The 13305-nt window shown below is 36.7% G+C and overlaps 1 long non-coding RNA gene across 1 annotated transcript in view; it reads right to left on the bottom strand.

Annotated features, from left to right (window-relative positions):
- The window catches only part of LOC309480013, a 96333-nt gene that overhangs the window by 58498 nt on the left and 24530 nt on the right, over positions 1 to 13305 (bottom strand). The window lies entirely within an intron of this gene.

Genomic DNA, 13305 nt, shown 5'->3' with positions numbered 1-13305 from the left:
GCCTTTCTACAACACATCCTGACGTCACGTGTCTTTACGGGATCTTTACGGGATGTGTGTAAACGCACTCACAGATTCCGGAAAATCACTGGCAGTGAGAATGAACCAAAATCAATCCGTGTATTTTCTGGAATCTCTGTGTGAAAGGGGCTTTACTGAATTGTATTAAGTACTATACGCATATATGCATGTTGTAAGAATACAATCCAGACATACTACAACTGTTTGTCATGTGTCCATATGTCATGTGACCTATAACATCCACTGTATCAGTTTTCCATGCCATACATAGGAAGTGTACAATCCTGGTCTTGGAGGACCAATGTCCTGCAGAGTTTTACAGCCTGTGCAAACACACCTTGTTTAGCTGCTTTAGGTGTCCTTAGTTAGGGTTGAAGCAAAACTCTGCAGAATAATGACCCTCCAGGAGCAGGATTGAACAACCCCTGCTATTCATGAATATGACAATGACTCTCCCAAAGCCTCACCGTTTAGGTACTTTTTAAATGAATGTTGCATATTAGGACATAATACTTATTCGACATATACAGCGTTTTAACTGAACTTTTATCATATTCTATGGTGCATCTTGATCAGTGTTCTTTTGGTATTATTTATATACTATTATAGTGTTTATTAATATTTTGAATAAGCTTTTATTATTATATTTCAGTTTTCATTTTAATTTAAGTTTTAATACTTTTATTATGTGCTTTTTTTGTCATTCATTTTATCCGTTTTTATGTTTCTATTTAGATTTCATTTATTTTTATTTTAGTTTTTGTTTTACTAATTTTAGTACTTAAACTTATTTCAGTTAGTTGCAAATCAAACGAGTATTTCATCTAATATTTATATTTGATTTCAATTACCGAAAAATCTTCAACAGTAATCTCAGTGATATCATAAATACTTGATAGCAAAGAACATTTTCTGTTGATGATTCTCAAAACATTTTCTGTTTCCTTTGACTCTTGAGTCAGACCTCCAAGATATAAATGATGGTCATTAGGACATGAGAAACTCCATCAGTGCCTGTGGGTGTACAGAGGCCTTCAGTGTGTTGGAGACCTCTCAAAAACAGCATGTGAACTTGCTTTAGCAGCCACTTTAAAGACTTTAAAGCTGCTCCATTCCACATATCTCTTGGTGGACAGACAATATGATAAAAGAGAGAGAGAGAGAGAGAGAGCAGAAATAACAGTGCTGCAAATTAGAGTGGATAAGAACTTCAACGCAACCACAATTTAGATGCTGCAATTAGATGAAAATGTTACACCCCGGAGTAGAAGCCTCTATTAAACCAGATTACAGTGGCCCAAAGGCAATAAGAATTTTAGACCCCCTACAGTAACAGAGGAGCAAATGATCTAGATGACTCCCACTGATCTAACATCTGCAGAGAGAGAAGCACAAGTAAAAAGGGATTAAATAAATAATTAAAAGAAAAAAATCTAAATTGCTATTGATTTCCTTAAAAGGTGTTCCCCTTAGATTAAAAGGTTAAGAAATAAAACCGCTTTGGGGATTACATCATTCTGAAAGATCTGCAAAACAAAGATGCCAGTAATCTCAGAGTAACCAAAACACGATAAAAGATCTTTAATTAAATGAAACTGTCAGAGCATACAGTATAAAGCTGTGGTGCTCTTATGTGGACAAGTTTTAATCCTTCTAATTCTATTAATAATAATAAAAATAAAAAAAGCTAATTTCTGGTACCCAGAAAATTCTGATACTGTTATTATCATTTAAAAAATAAAACCAAAAAAGGAATATTTATAGAAAGTTGTGAACTGGTGAATGTGCTTGGAAGTTGCACAGTGGCGCTTTTTGACAGGAACACCAATCTTCCTATCATTTGCTGTCACTGTTGTTATAAATGGCCCAACGAAAAAAAAAATATATATATATATATATAAACCGATGTGTGAATAAGGATCCTTTGTGATTTAACAGCCCCACAGCACACAACATACAACAAAATGCAGCTTCAGAACCAAAAACCAAGTTCAATGATCGGTGAATCAACCAAAATTCAGACACTTTGTTCCGACAAAGGAGAGTCAAAAAGCTGACTACTGTCTACTGTATTTGTAGCGGTCTGATGCATGGATCAGCCAATCAGGACCAGAAATAATGCTGAGTAAGGGCCTACGCAAGTGCTCACGTCCGAATGCAGAGGAAAGGAAAGAAGCCAGCTCTGCAAGCACACTGCAGCACGCTCAGCACCTCTTCCCACATCCTCTGCTCTATCTGAGGGCACCTCCAAAACTCTAGCCCCAGGCTTTTGCGCAAAGTCAGGCCCAAATCACCAGTGTTGGGGTCGCTAGTTGCGCTACAACAATTCATCTCCTTTTTTGAGATTGGATGTATTGAGAAGGAAAAAGCTATTTACAAACTACTAAAGGCCTTTCTAAAGTTCATAGCAAAACACACTGGTCAGTTCAATGTACTGCTGCAAAGTGAATTAACTCAGTTAGCAGGCCAGCTAATTAAAATGTCCACAGAGACTCTGCTGTGGTGTCCACAGCGTGTGTATCTGATGGGGTCAGGTCTGCTAAACAATCCTCAGCTGCTGGCTTTTAAGAGCACTCTATGAAGCACAGACTCACACAGGGTGCAGTAAACCATTTCCCCTCTTTTTTGTCGTTTTCTATGTGTCCAGCAGTTTGGAATTTCTTCCGTAGCATCTGTTAAATAAAAGTGTCTGGTAGTGATGCAATGGTACAAGTGCTGCAGTCACATTTTAAAGTGTTGATCATTTATTCACCCTCATTGTCATTCCAAACCTGTATGACTTTTTTTATTCTGTAAATAAAACAGAACTTTATGGACTTTTTTTGTCCATAAAGTGAAATCAATGGTAATCAAAACCTTTTTGTGTTCTGCAAAAGAAAGTCAGTAAGTAACCTCTTGGTAACCTCTTGGTCTCTGTTTGGGAAGCGAGGGTCACTCACGTGGGCAACTAAGAACCCCTTTTGTCCAACTATGGAGATGGAAAGAGAGAAAAAGTCATAAAAACTGAAATGTAATTTTGTAACACCACGCAATACCATGTACGCACACACGTTACGCTGTCCTGATAATAAAAGTAATGTGGGGGATATATAGTACTAGAATGGACAGAGACATGCAATGTCTTTAATTCTGACACATGAACTCTTTAACCTGAAACTCCTTTAACATATAAGCACAACCATCCAAGAATGAGTCTTCCAAAAAGCCGATAGGAAAAGCTATTCTGGGAAAAAACACATTGTGTCTGTAAGCGGCTGAGTGTATGGATTGGTATTAAAATCTGTGATGAAACATGTCTTGAACATGATTCCGCACAGTCTCTTTATATCCTTTCACTTTGTCCTCTACAGCATGTGTGCGCTGATCCACAGACAAAGCTGAAATGAACACAGTGGACATAAAGGACATTTATCGTTATAGATATGAAGTATTATTGTTGGTATTTAGATGCTAATATTAGTAATTAGACTGAAATGGAAGGTTGTGTATTTATTATTATAAGCCAAATTAAAAGCAGAAAAAAAAAAAAGTTCAAGAAAACAATTCTGCAGTAATTCTGCAATGGGGTCATGTATTCACTCTGCCCTGCCTTGTTCTACTTCCTGTTTTCTTGTCCTCCTCTTTTCTCCTACACTGTGTCCTAACTAGGGATGAGGAGAACTTTTTTTCCCCTTTTTCCACACTGAAAGCAAAAATCTTGTCAAATGGTTAGGGGACAGTGTTAGAACCCAAATGGTGTACTAACAGAAAGTGTTAAGTAATGGTTACACTTTATTTCAAAGGTCCACGTTAGACATTCTACTAACTATAAGTAACTTGTCAACTACATGTCAACTAACTCTCATTAGAGTATTAGTACATTGTAGTAGACTGTTTGGTTAAGGTTAGGGTTAGGTTTCATGTTAGTAGAATAAATTGACATGTAGTTGCAAAGTTACTTATAGTCAGTAGAATGTCTGTTGGGGAGCATCAAAATAAAGTTTAAGCAGATATTAAGCAGACAGTCTACTAATACTCAAATGAGAGTTAGTTGACATATAGTAAAGTAATTTAGTTAGTAGAATGTCTAATAATAAATAATTGATTTGAATGAGATAGAAAATTCTAAATACTGCACAAAACATGCATTTTAATGTTGGGAAATAATCTGTGCAGCCCTAGTTAGAGAAAAAACTTAGAAATAATTGCAGAGAAGTGGAGGAAGAGCGAATTGGGGGGGGGGGGGGGGGGGGGGGGTATGTGGGTTGCTCTGAGGTATACTGCAAAACTGAAGTGGATGCGGGAAAGATTTAATAAATAGCCTATCATAAAAAAATATATAATGCCACTTTCCTTGAGCCAGATCAAACACACACTTACACTATGAATACATGCTTTTCTCTTCAGGCTGTCTAGGGAGAATGGCAGGCAGTTTCCCTAATGGCAAAATTATTAGCTCATGCTAATTTAAAGATCCAGCCTGAAGGACAAACATAAAGAACCAAGCACAATGAGTCGGCCTAAACTGCAAAGAGCCGCCTTGTAAAAGCACAGACTTCAGACAGAATGAGAAAACAGACAGAGAGAGCTTAAAAAGGCAACGAGGGAGAATGAGACATAAAAAAGACAAAGGAAGAGTGGAAAGTGAGGGGGGTAAATGGGAGTTAATTCTAGCTGTGTGTTGTCTTCTGGCTTCATTAACCATATTGACAAGCATGTGATGAATTCATTTTCAGAAGATTGTCCGCAGCCATCATTTACACTGATTCCTCTGTCATCGGTGGTCACTCCTATTTTCCTCTATAACCTCTTTAAATCCTTTCCTGCCCTTTCTCTATGAACAGTGATGCATCCACCTCCATTCTACATTCGTACACCACCGTTATCTTGATCCTGACTGCATTAATTCTTGTTTGTGTGCGTTGTCTAACCTGATACAAGCTGTAATTGAGTCTCTAAAACAGGTGTCAACTTCATTCTAGGTTCTGGGTTGGATTGGACTAAAACGCCTTCACAACGGGCAAACTTGGACAGTGCATGGATAGTAGGAAAAATAAAGTCAGATCCATGGTGTTTTTCTACTTTGGAAACATTATCACATGATGCTAATACAACTTAAAAGATAAACATTTTAAAGTGCATTGCAAAGTTCAGAATCACTTCATGCTGCTTTAACAATATTGGAGAAAAACAAAAGGGAAGGGACTGAAAATATTATTTCACTAACCAAAATAAATATTATCTGACTGTTTAAACAAAAGAGAGAGAGAATTTGTCAACTTATATTGACAATTTTTTTTTCCGGCTGAATATTTATCTATCCAAATCTGAACACAAAATTAGCTATAAAGAAAGATAGAAAGTTTCTCAGTCAAACACTTACAGCATTAAATCAGTTTATATTATTTTATAGAATTTCTATTATATCTACTTAGCTTTTCTTTTTTTTTCTTTTTTTTAGTTTTCCTTTTGATTTTAGTTTAGGTTTAGTCCAGTAATTTCATATGTTTTGGTAATTTTTTATTTTTTTTTGATATATTTCCATTTAGCTTCAATTGTTTTTTATTTCATTTTTAGGTTTAGTAATTGTAGTACTTCAACTCTATTTCAGTTAGTTACCAGGGCAACATTTCCAAATATTGTTTTTAAAGTTAAAATTTTATTTCAATCAACAAAAGCTAAAAGTTTTAGTTTTAGTTAACAGAGACGTTAACTAAACTAACAGAGAAAATGTTTTGCACCCCAGTTGTGGGCCACTCTCTTGGAGGAATGAACTACATTGCTCTGGGACAGCTGTGTCACCCATAGATTCAGTTTCAGTTTCAGTTTTGAAAAGTGCAAATTTATGCCCAAGTGCCAAATTCTGCACCAAAACACATACAGCTTTAAGACGGAGCCATAAATTAAAGTCAATCTATCTTGCTGAAGCTATACTGAATATATGATTCTCTCTAATAACCTAATGTATTAGATTTTTTTTGTCCTCAAATTGTCCCGCTGGACGTATTGGATGGAGGTGTCCAATATATCCAGTGAGATAACCGTCCTTCAGATGAGACGTAAAACCGAGGTCATGACTCTCTGTGGTCATTAAAAATCCCATGGCACTTCTCGTAAAGAGTAGGGGTGTAACCCCGGTGTCCTGGCCACATTCCACCCATTGGCCCTTACCAATCATGGCCTCCTAATAATCCCCTTACATTGAATTGGCTCTATCACTCTCTCTCCTCTCTGCTCCTATAGCTGGTGTGTGGTGAGCGCACTGGCGCCGTTGTACTGTGGCTGCCGTCGCATCATCCAAGTGGATGCTACACACTGGTGGTGGTTGAGGAGAGATTCCCTGATATGATTGTAAAGCGCTTTGGGTGTACAGTAGTACATATGAAAGCGCTATATAAATACCTCATTCATTCATTCATTCATTCATTCATAACTTGAGGACAAAAAAGGCCTGCATTTGTGTTTGCTCTACGCGGTTTCTGTGCGATGGAGTACAAATCTGTGTTGCTGCTTCTTGTAAACATTAAAGTTGTTGTGATTGACTTTTAAAAGAGACAAAAACCACCACTCAACTTTTCTGTTCTTCTTCTACAGGTTCTGTGGTGTCCTTCCCCGGTCCTGTTTGAGATTCTGGTCTTGCCCTAAAATGCTTTGCTAAAGCTGGTAAAATGGAACCAAATCAACTGTTTTATGGATTTGGTCCCCTTCAACCAGCTGTAGCTGTGCATTGATCACCCCGTAGAGCTGTGATGAAGAAAGAGAGGTGTTCAAAAGCACAACGTACAATAATTGCTCTGTGTGGATCTAAGTTCACAGTGCAGGACCGGCTGTTGAATGAATGTTCCTTTAAGCACTAATATCATGATTAAACACTCTTTGTCCTCTTAAAACCCAGGCAAGTATTATATATGTCATGTCATTTATTATTTATGAGCTATAATTGTTGATTATGTATTCAAGTCAAATCACTATCATTGGAAAGAGGGCTCTGGGCTCTTTATGGTCGCCCATTGATTTCTTGTCTCTCCGCTGAAAGAGTGAAGGCGTGGGGTGGATGGATGCAGGGAACGGGGGAGGAGGTGTGTGTGTCAAGCTGTTGAATAAGTAAAACAGTCGTTCCTTTTCTCTCTCTCTCTCTTTTCCTTCTAGACTTGTCATGATTCTTAATGCACATGGTTGATCAATAAAAGCTCATCCTGAAGTTCATAAACTGCTGAAGTGGTTTTTGCTTTTTAAGTGAAACAGACTATTCAGCGGGAAATAATGTAGGGCGGGGACGTGATTTTATCCATAGGGATTTGATTGGACTGAAATGCACAACACTACGATATGATTGGTTAGTATTATTTTTCTCTACTCGCATAGTCAAAAAAAAAAACTGCAGAAAAAACTTTTCAGAGACGTAAAACTGAATTATTAACAGATTGCAATTATATGATAGTACTGGTGCAAATATTTTCCTTTAAAGGGTGAAATGTATATTTTTCATCAATGTAAAATACCATCTTCATTATTTTAAATGTTGGCGTGTGTAATATGTATTTTTGCTGACAGTTAAAAAAAAAAAAAATTACTCTTACACCATGAGCAGTACTGTATTATTTTTTTTTTTCAATTCCATATCAAATTTTACACACATAAACTTTTCTTTTTGTATCATGAGAGTATCATGGGCTGTAAGGTTAACAATCATAGCCTGTCAAAGACTGGAAGAGATCCCTTGATGGATGAGATATTTAAAATATTTCTTTATGGCATTATAAAAAGAAGCCATTATAGAATAACTGTGTGTGTGTGCAATCAAAGATAAATGTACTCACTTCACAACTGTAAACATTGTATTATATTATAATTACATTTCATATACACTACTGAAATTACTGTGTAATCTGTGATATCTTTTTTTCAGGATTCTTTAATGAATTTTTTTTGAAGAACATCGTAAACAGTCACTTTTGATCAGTTTAATACACCATGAATACATTTCTTTTAATAAAGAAACATCGTATTAGGGATGCCATTTTTCATGGCCGATTCTGATTTACAGTAGATTGGCTGATTCAGACACCGGTTACAGATGTTTTTTCTTAAGTAAACATGTTTGTTGTTTATTTGCTCTATCACAGGTCAAACTTTAAAATGTCAAACACATAACCTCATCCAAAATGCATTTGAGTGAAACTACAATCTCTACTACATTCTATCTCCAACAGGTAAACATGCATACAAACACATACACACCATAAATTTAGACTCTTAAGTTAACCAAATAAAACAAAATTTCTCTCATTGCACAGCATATTTTTCATTATTTGCATGATCAAGGCTGCAGCCATAAAAGATCAGAATAGCTCTCTTTAACCTCAGCATGAAACCAGACACCACACTTACACGCGCTCACAAACACAGCAACTCAGCCAAAATACTGTATAATATGATACGGCTGCTCTGCAGAACATGGATTTATGTCGCAGGTGACATTGAAGAAGCCGGGAGCGCTGTGCCAAGTAACATAAAACAATAGCAGACATTTTAATATTGAGATTGAGAGGGAGGATAGGGTGGAACGGGACATGGCGGAGAAAAACAAAACGTCAACATGGCAGACTGAAGAGTCCAGCCTCGTTACTCACACCGTATTGATGTTTGAACACATTCATCACCTGCATTACAGCACGGACCAGTGAACTACGGGAGCAAACATGCACACGTACACTTTTACTGTCCCTCTGTGGTCTCAGAATTTCTCCAACTCACATATTCTCTATTTCATGACTGGTTGTGTAAAAACATAAATGTTTCATGCCCATAAATTAATATTCTGGGTTCAGTACAAGTTATGCTTAATTGACAGCATTTGTGGCATAATGTTCGTTACTACAAAAAAGAACTTCAACTTTTCCCTCTTTTACTTGCAATGGCAGAGACTGGGACCAAATCGTAAACCATGATTTTGAATCCAAAAAATTGCTTAAAGCTTTTCTGTGTATAGTTTTATCAATTTTTCCAACTTTATTGCCTTTTTAATGCAATAAACCCAAAAGTTGTGTAAGCTCTCGCTCAATCGGCCCAATGGAGGCATCCGGTCAGCGGGGAAGGTCTCTGCGTGTTACTGTCTTTTCAAATGGCAAAGTATTTTTGATTAAATGCAATATATTTTCTCATATGTAATTACTTCATTATTTCATCTGACTCCATAAATGAAAAGGTTTTAATGATATCTGTGCATCATTAAATGTGAGCGAATGTTTGACTATTCCTTTTAACTCTTTACTGAAAATAATGTCCTAGTCCGTTAGAATAAAATCAAATGTTTACAATTTATTATGTCAGGTTAATGTATCATGCTAATTTCATAATCAGTTCAAAGATAATAGATACAAAACATCAAATGCTCTGGAATAAAGAGAGAAGATGCAATACCTTGACATTATAAAATACATGATGCAAAGTGTTTTGCTTGCACTTCGCATCACGGGCTGATCTGGGTTACAGAATCGCGCCGATCCTCTAGTTGCATTTCATTATATAGACAGAAAATACCTTCACATTGAAACATCTGCAAACAATGGGAATTTACATTCAGAGTTGACACCTTTTGGGAGTAGGAGACCATTTGCCTAGAGACCACCTTCCTTTGTGTGACAGTTATCTCTAAACTCTTAAAAACCTTATTACCTTTCGTTTTACTTATTTGGGAATGAGACCTTTGTACCAGTCGCACTGAGACATTTCAAATGATACCAAACATGTGTAATACTGTAAGATAATTATTCACATTAAACTATAGAGATTCTTGGGTGAATTTTGGTGATCTCAGCATGAGGGAGGAGGGGGAGGGAAGAGGGGAAGAAATGTAGATTAGGATTGCTTAGGTGAGAGGTGCTAGTTTCACAAGAGAGAGTTCCAATGTTAATTTCCAGAAAGGTCCTTTGTCTTCTCGAGGAGTGGTCGTTCCTCAACCAGTTCTTCCGGTTTCTCCAGCTTACAGTTGCAAAAGAAAAATTAATGTGTTTTCATAAAATTAAGCTTCACATTTCTGCTTTTAAATCCCACAAAACTAGCCACATTTAGGTGCCATTGTAATTTCCTCAACTTAACCTAATTTCTTTATTTTTTATGTGTTAAATCAACATTAATGTTGGAGAATGGAGAATTGTAACTGTCAGCAGGATCTGATGTAAGAACTCAATTATCTAGAAGTCTCTCTCTTCCTCAACAACTTAAAGAACAGTGTATCCACCATCATAAAAACAGGTCTGCTAGAGACCTGATCGACTGCTGAACTGACATACCAGAGCAAGAGAAATCAATGAAGTCAACGTTGTCAGAAGATCTTGTCTGTGTCAGCCCCTATATGCGTCGTTATCCTGCGTTTCTCTCTTTCTCACACTCACACTCTCTCACACACATACAATGTCAATGTCTCTATGCATGCCTTCTCTACTGTATGTTTGGCTGCATACAATGGAGTTTTTTCTTTGAAAGAGAATCATTTTCACATAATTTGCAAGAAATCACATAAATATTCCAAAAAATTAAGACATTCAATGAAGTTTTTACATGTGAACAAAAGAGCATGCACCGAAATGAAAATTCTGGGCCAAAACCTCTGGATGCACTCGGATGAAAACCGAAAAATAGTTTTAAAAACGTTTTATTTTTCATTTATATAATTGTATTAATATAAGACTTTATGAAATTCAATCATTTTAAAGATGCTGAATTTTAAAAATACAAGACAATAAAAACAAAATAACCACACTTTTATTGACACTAGAAAGTAACACTACAATTGGACAGAACATATATTAATAACGTTAAATATTAATATTCGGTTCTATGTAACAGAATCAGATTTTTACAGATTTATTTTTTGACCAATAAAAAATGTATAGTCCTACAAAGCTATTATTATCAGGCTCATATTTGCATCCATTTTTCTCTTTCGGACAAAAAACGAAAATGCCATTTTCTAAAAATTCGGTGCATCCCTAATGCTCTGTAAGCACAACAAAATAAAGAAAATCAAACCACAAAGCATTTTGGTAAATCTAAAAAGATAGGAGCACATCATACAGATAGATCTGGATATACTGCATTGGATAATGTTTATACTGTGCCCACCATGCAAAAAAATAAATGATATTAATAATAATTTTTATCAGAATGAATGCTTTTAGGTCTCTCAAAACATCGGACGACAAAGGCAAGTGTTTGCATTTAGCTCAGGGATCAAATATCTTGAGCTGCATTTCCCATTCTATGAAAATAATTTTTCCGATTCGCCATCACATCACTGGGTCTACTGGGAAACATGAAGGGAAAGAACTTTGAGTTCGGTCAATGAAATAGGGCAAAGTTGCTGATGTGGCAATGGTCAAATGCTCCAGTCATCATCGCAACAGCATGGGCAGTTTGAATTGCATTGGGGTCCTCTGATATTTGAAGGTAGGAACATAGTGGTTTCATAACTATGTCACTTCAGGACAGGGAAACTTCCCTATTTCAGCAAAGTTCACTTTTTTGCTGTTCAGCAGAAAATTTACAGCATTACTGTAGATACATGGAGTCATGTAGGAGGTGGTTTATTGAAATAATAAATCTGCATACATAAGTCAGTGGTTCTTAAAGTGCCCCTATTATGCCATTTTAAAGGTAACTAATTTTGTTTAGGAGGTCTCCTACAACAGGTTTACATGCATCTAAGGTCAAATAGTTTCATTTTCTCATAATATACATTGCACATCACCACATTTTTCAATGATTCTCAAACGACTCGTCGGATGAATAAGTCTCTCTAAATCCCTCCTTTCTGTGAGCCTGCTCTGCTCTGATTGGCCAGTTATGAAATAGAGTATCGACAAAGAGTTAATGGCCCAGTCTGTTGTGATTGGTCTACTGCGTACAGCGCGTGTCGGAAGCTAAACGTATTGCTCCGTACGGAGGCTTCCAACAGCTCAGCGAATGAGCACACTGTAAAGACCGTAACGATGACAATCTGAATTAATAGACACAGTTTTAGTAAATACTGGCCCACAGCTAATTAGCAGAAGTATTTCAGTAAGACAGTAATAACAACAATAATCCGGTTAGCCGGAAAAGTACACAATATAAAACCCAAAACTACGCATTTCCAACACCCGGTAGAAAATATATACATCTATAATTATTCACACTTACAGGCTGTGATTTTGAGGAGCAAGTTAGTCCAAATAAACTGGGTACTGACCCTTTCAAGAGAAAGCGTTTTGAGAATCCCGCGTTGAACTCCAAGATTTGAGAAGCAGTCGTCAGTAAAATTGTTGGCTGGTCAAATTGTTCAGAGGCGGACAACGCGCAACATAGCAAATATGCAAATATCTTTTCTAGTGACGTAGAACCGTAAAGCAGTAGGATTCGACACAAACGACTCATAAAGGCGGTTCAGTGTCAATTCTTTCTTTTGGGAGACAATAACTTTATTTATCGTGCACTTCGACTTTACAACTTTGTAGAACATTTACATTCTTAAACAGCTATATTACACACTGCATGAAAGGGAATATTTGAAAAAACATAATAGGGACACTTTAAAGGGGGTCCAAAAGCCTGACGACAAAACCTGCAGCACACGCTTATAATAAACAGAGTGTTATTGTGTGTTGGTGTAGACATTAGTATAGTTATCTTAATAGTTATCTTTGTAGTTGGTCTTGGTTCTTGGTCTTTAACGTTACATGTTATTTAATTTCATGACAGCTTCTTGCTGATTTTGGAGACATCTGCAAGCACAGGCGTAACTATCGGTAAGCAGGGTACGCGGTTGCTTACGGGCCTGGACCAATCAGGGGCCCGTGTGACTGGAAGATATTGATTGACAGCCGGGGCCCCCAATCGCATTTTACTACTTTTAGTCTGATCGCATTTTACTTTATCGCAAATTTATTTGAATAAATAATGACAACAACATATTTTACTGATCATTAAATACATGTTTGAAACGAACAATGATTGATTTTGGTGTAATTTGTTTCGAATTGGGACTGGGGAATCCCCGGGTTCCAATTCGAATCCCGGATATGGTAAGTGAACATGCGTATTGCGTGCAAAACAGTAAAAACGTTGAACTTGAGACAGACAATATCGATATGGAGTCGTCGTCAAATTACAAACACAAAAGTGGCTTTCAAAAGCGAAAACGAAAAGAGGAATTGGAGAAAATAATGAGTAAATTACCCAAAATAGGAAGCTTCTTTAAAAAGATAGCACAGGAGGGGGAGATTGAGATTGAGCTGGTGAGTAACAATGTGTTATGGTGCACCA

Source organism: Leuciscus leuciscus, assembly GCF_965113295.1.
Source record: "Leuciscus leuciscus genome assembly, chromosome: 18".
Lineage (NCBI taxonomy): Eukaryota > Metazoa > Chordata > Actinopteri > Cypriniformes > Leuciscidae > Leuciscus > Leuciscus leuciscus.
Note: the sequence above shows the minus strand (reverse complement) of the source record. Positions and strands in the feature narration are given on the sequence as shown.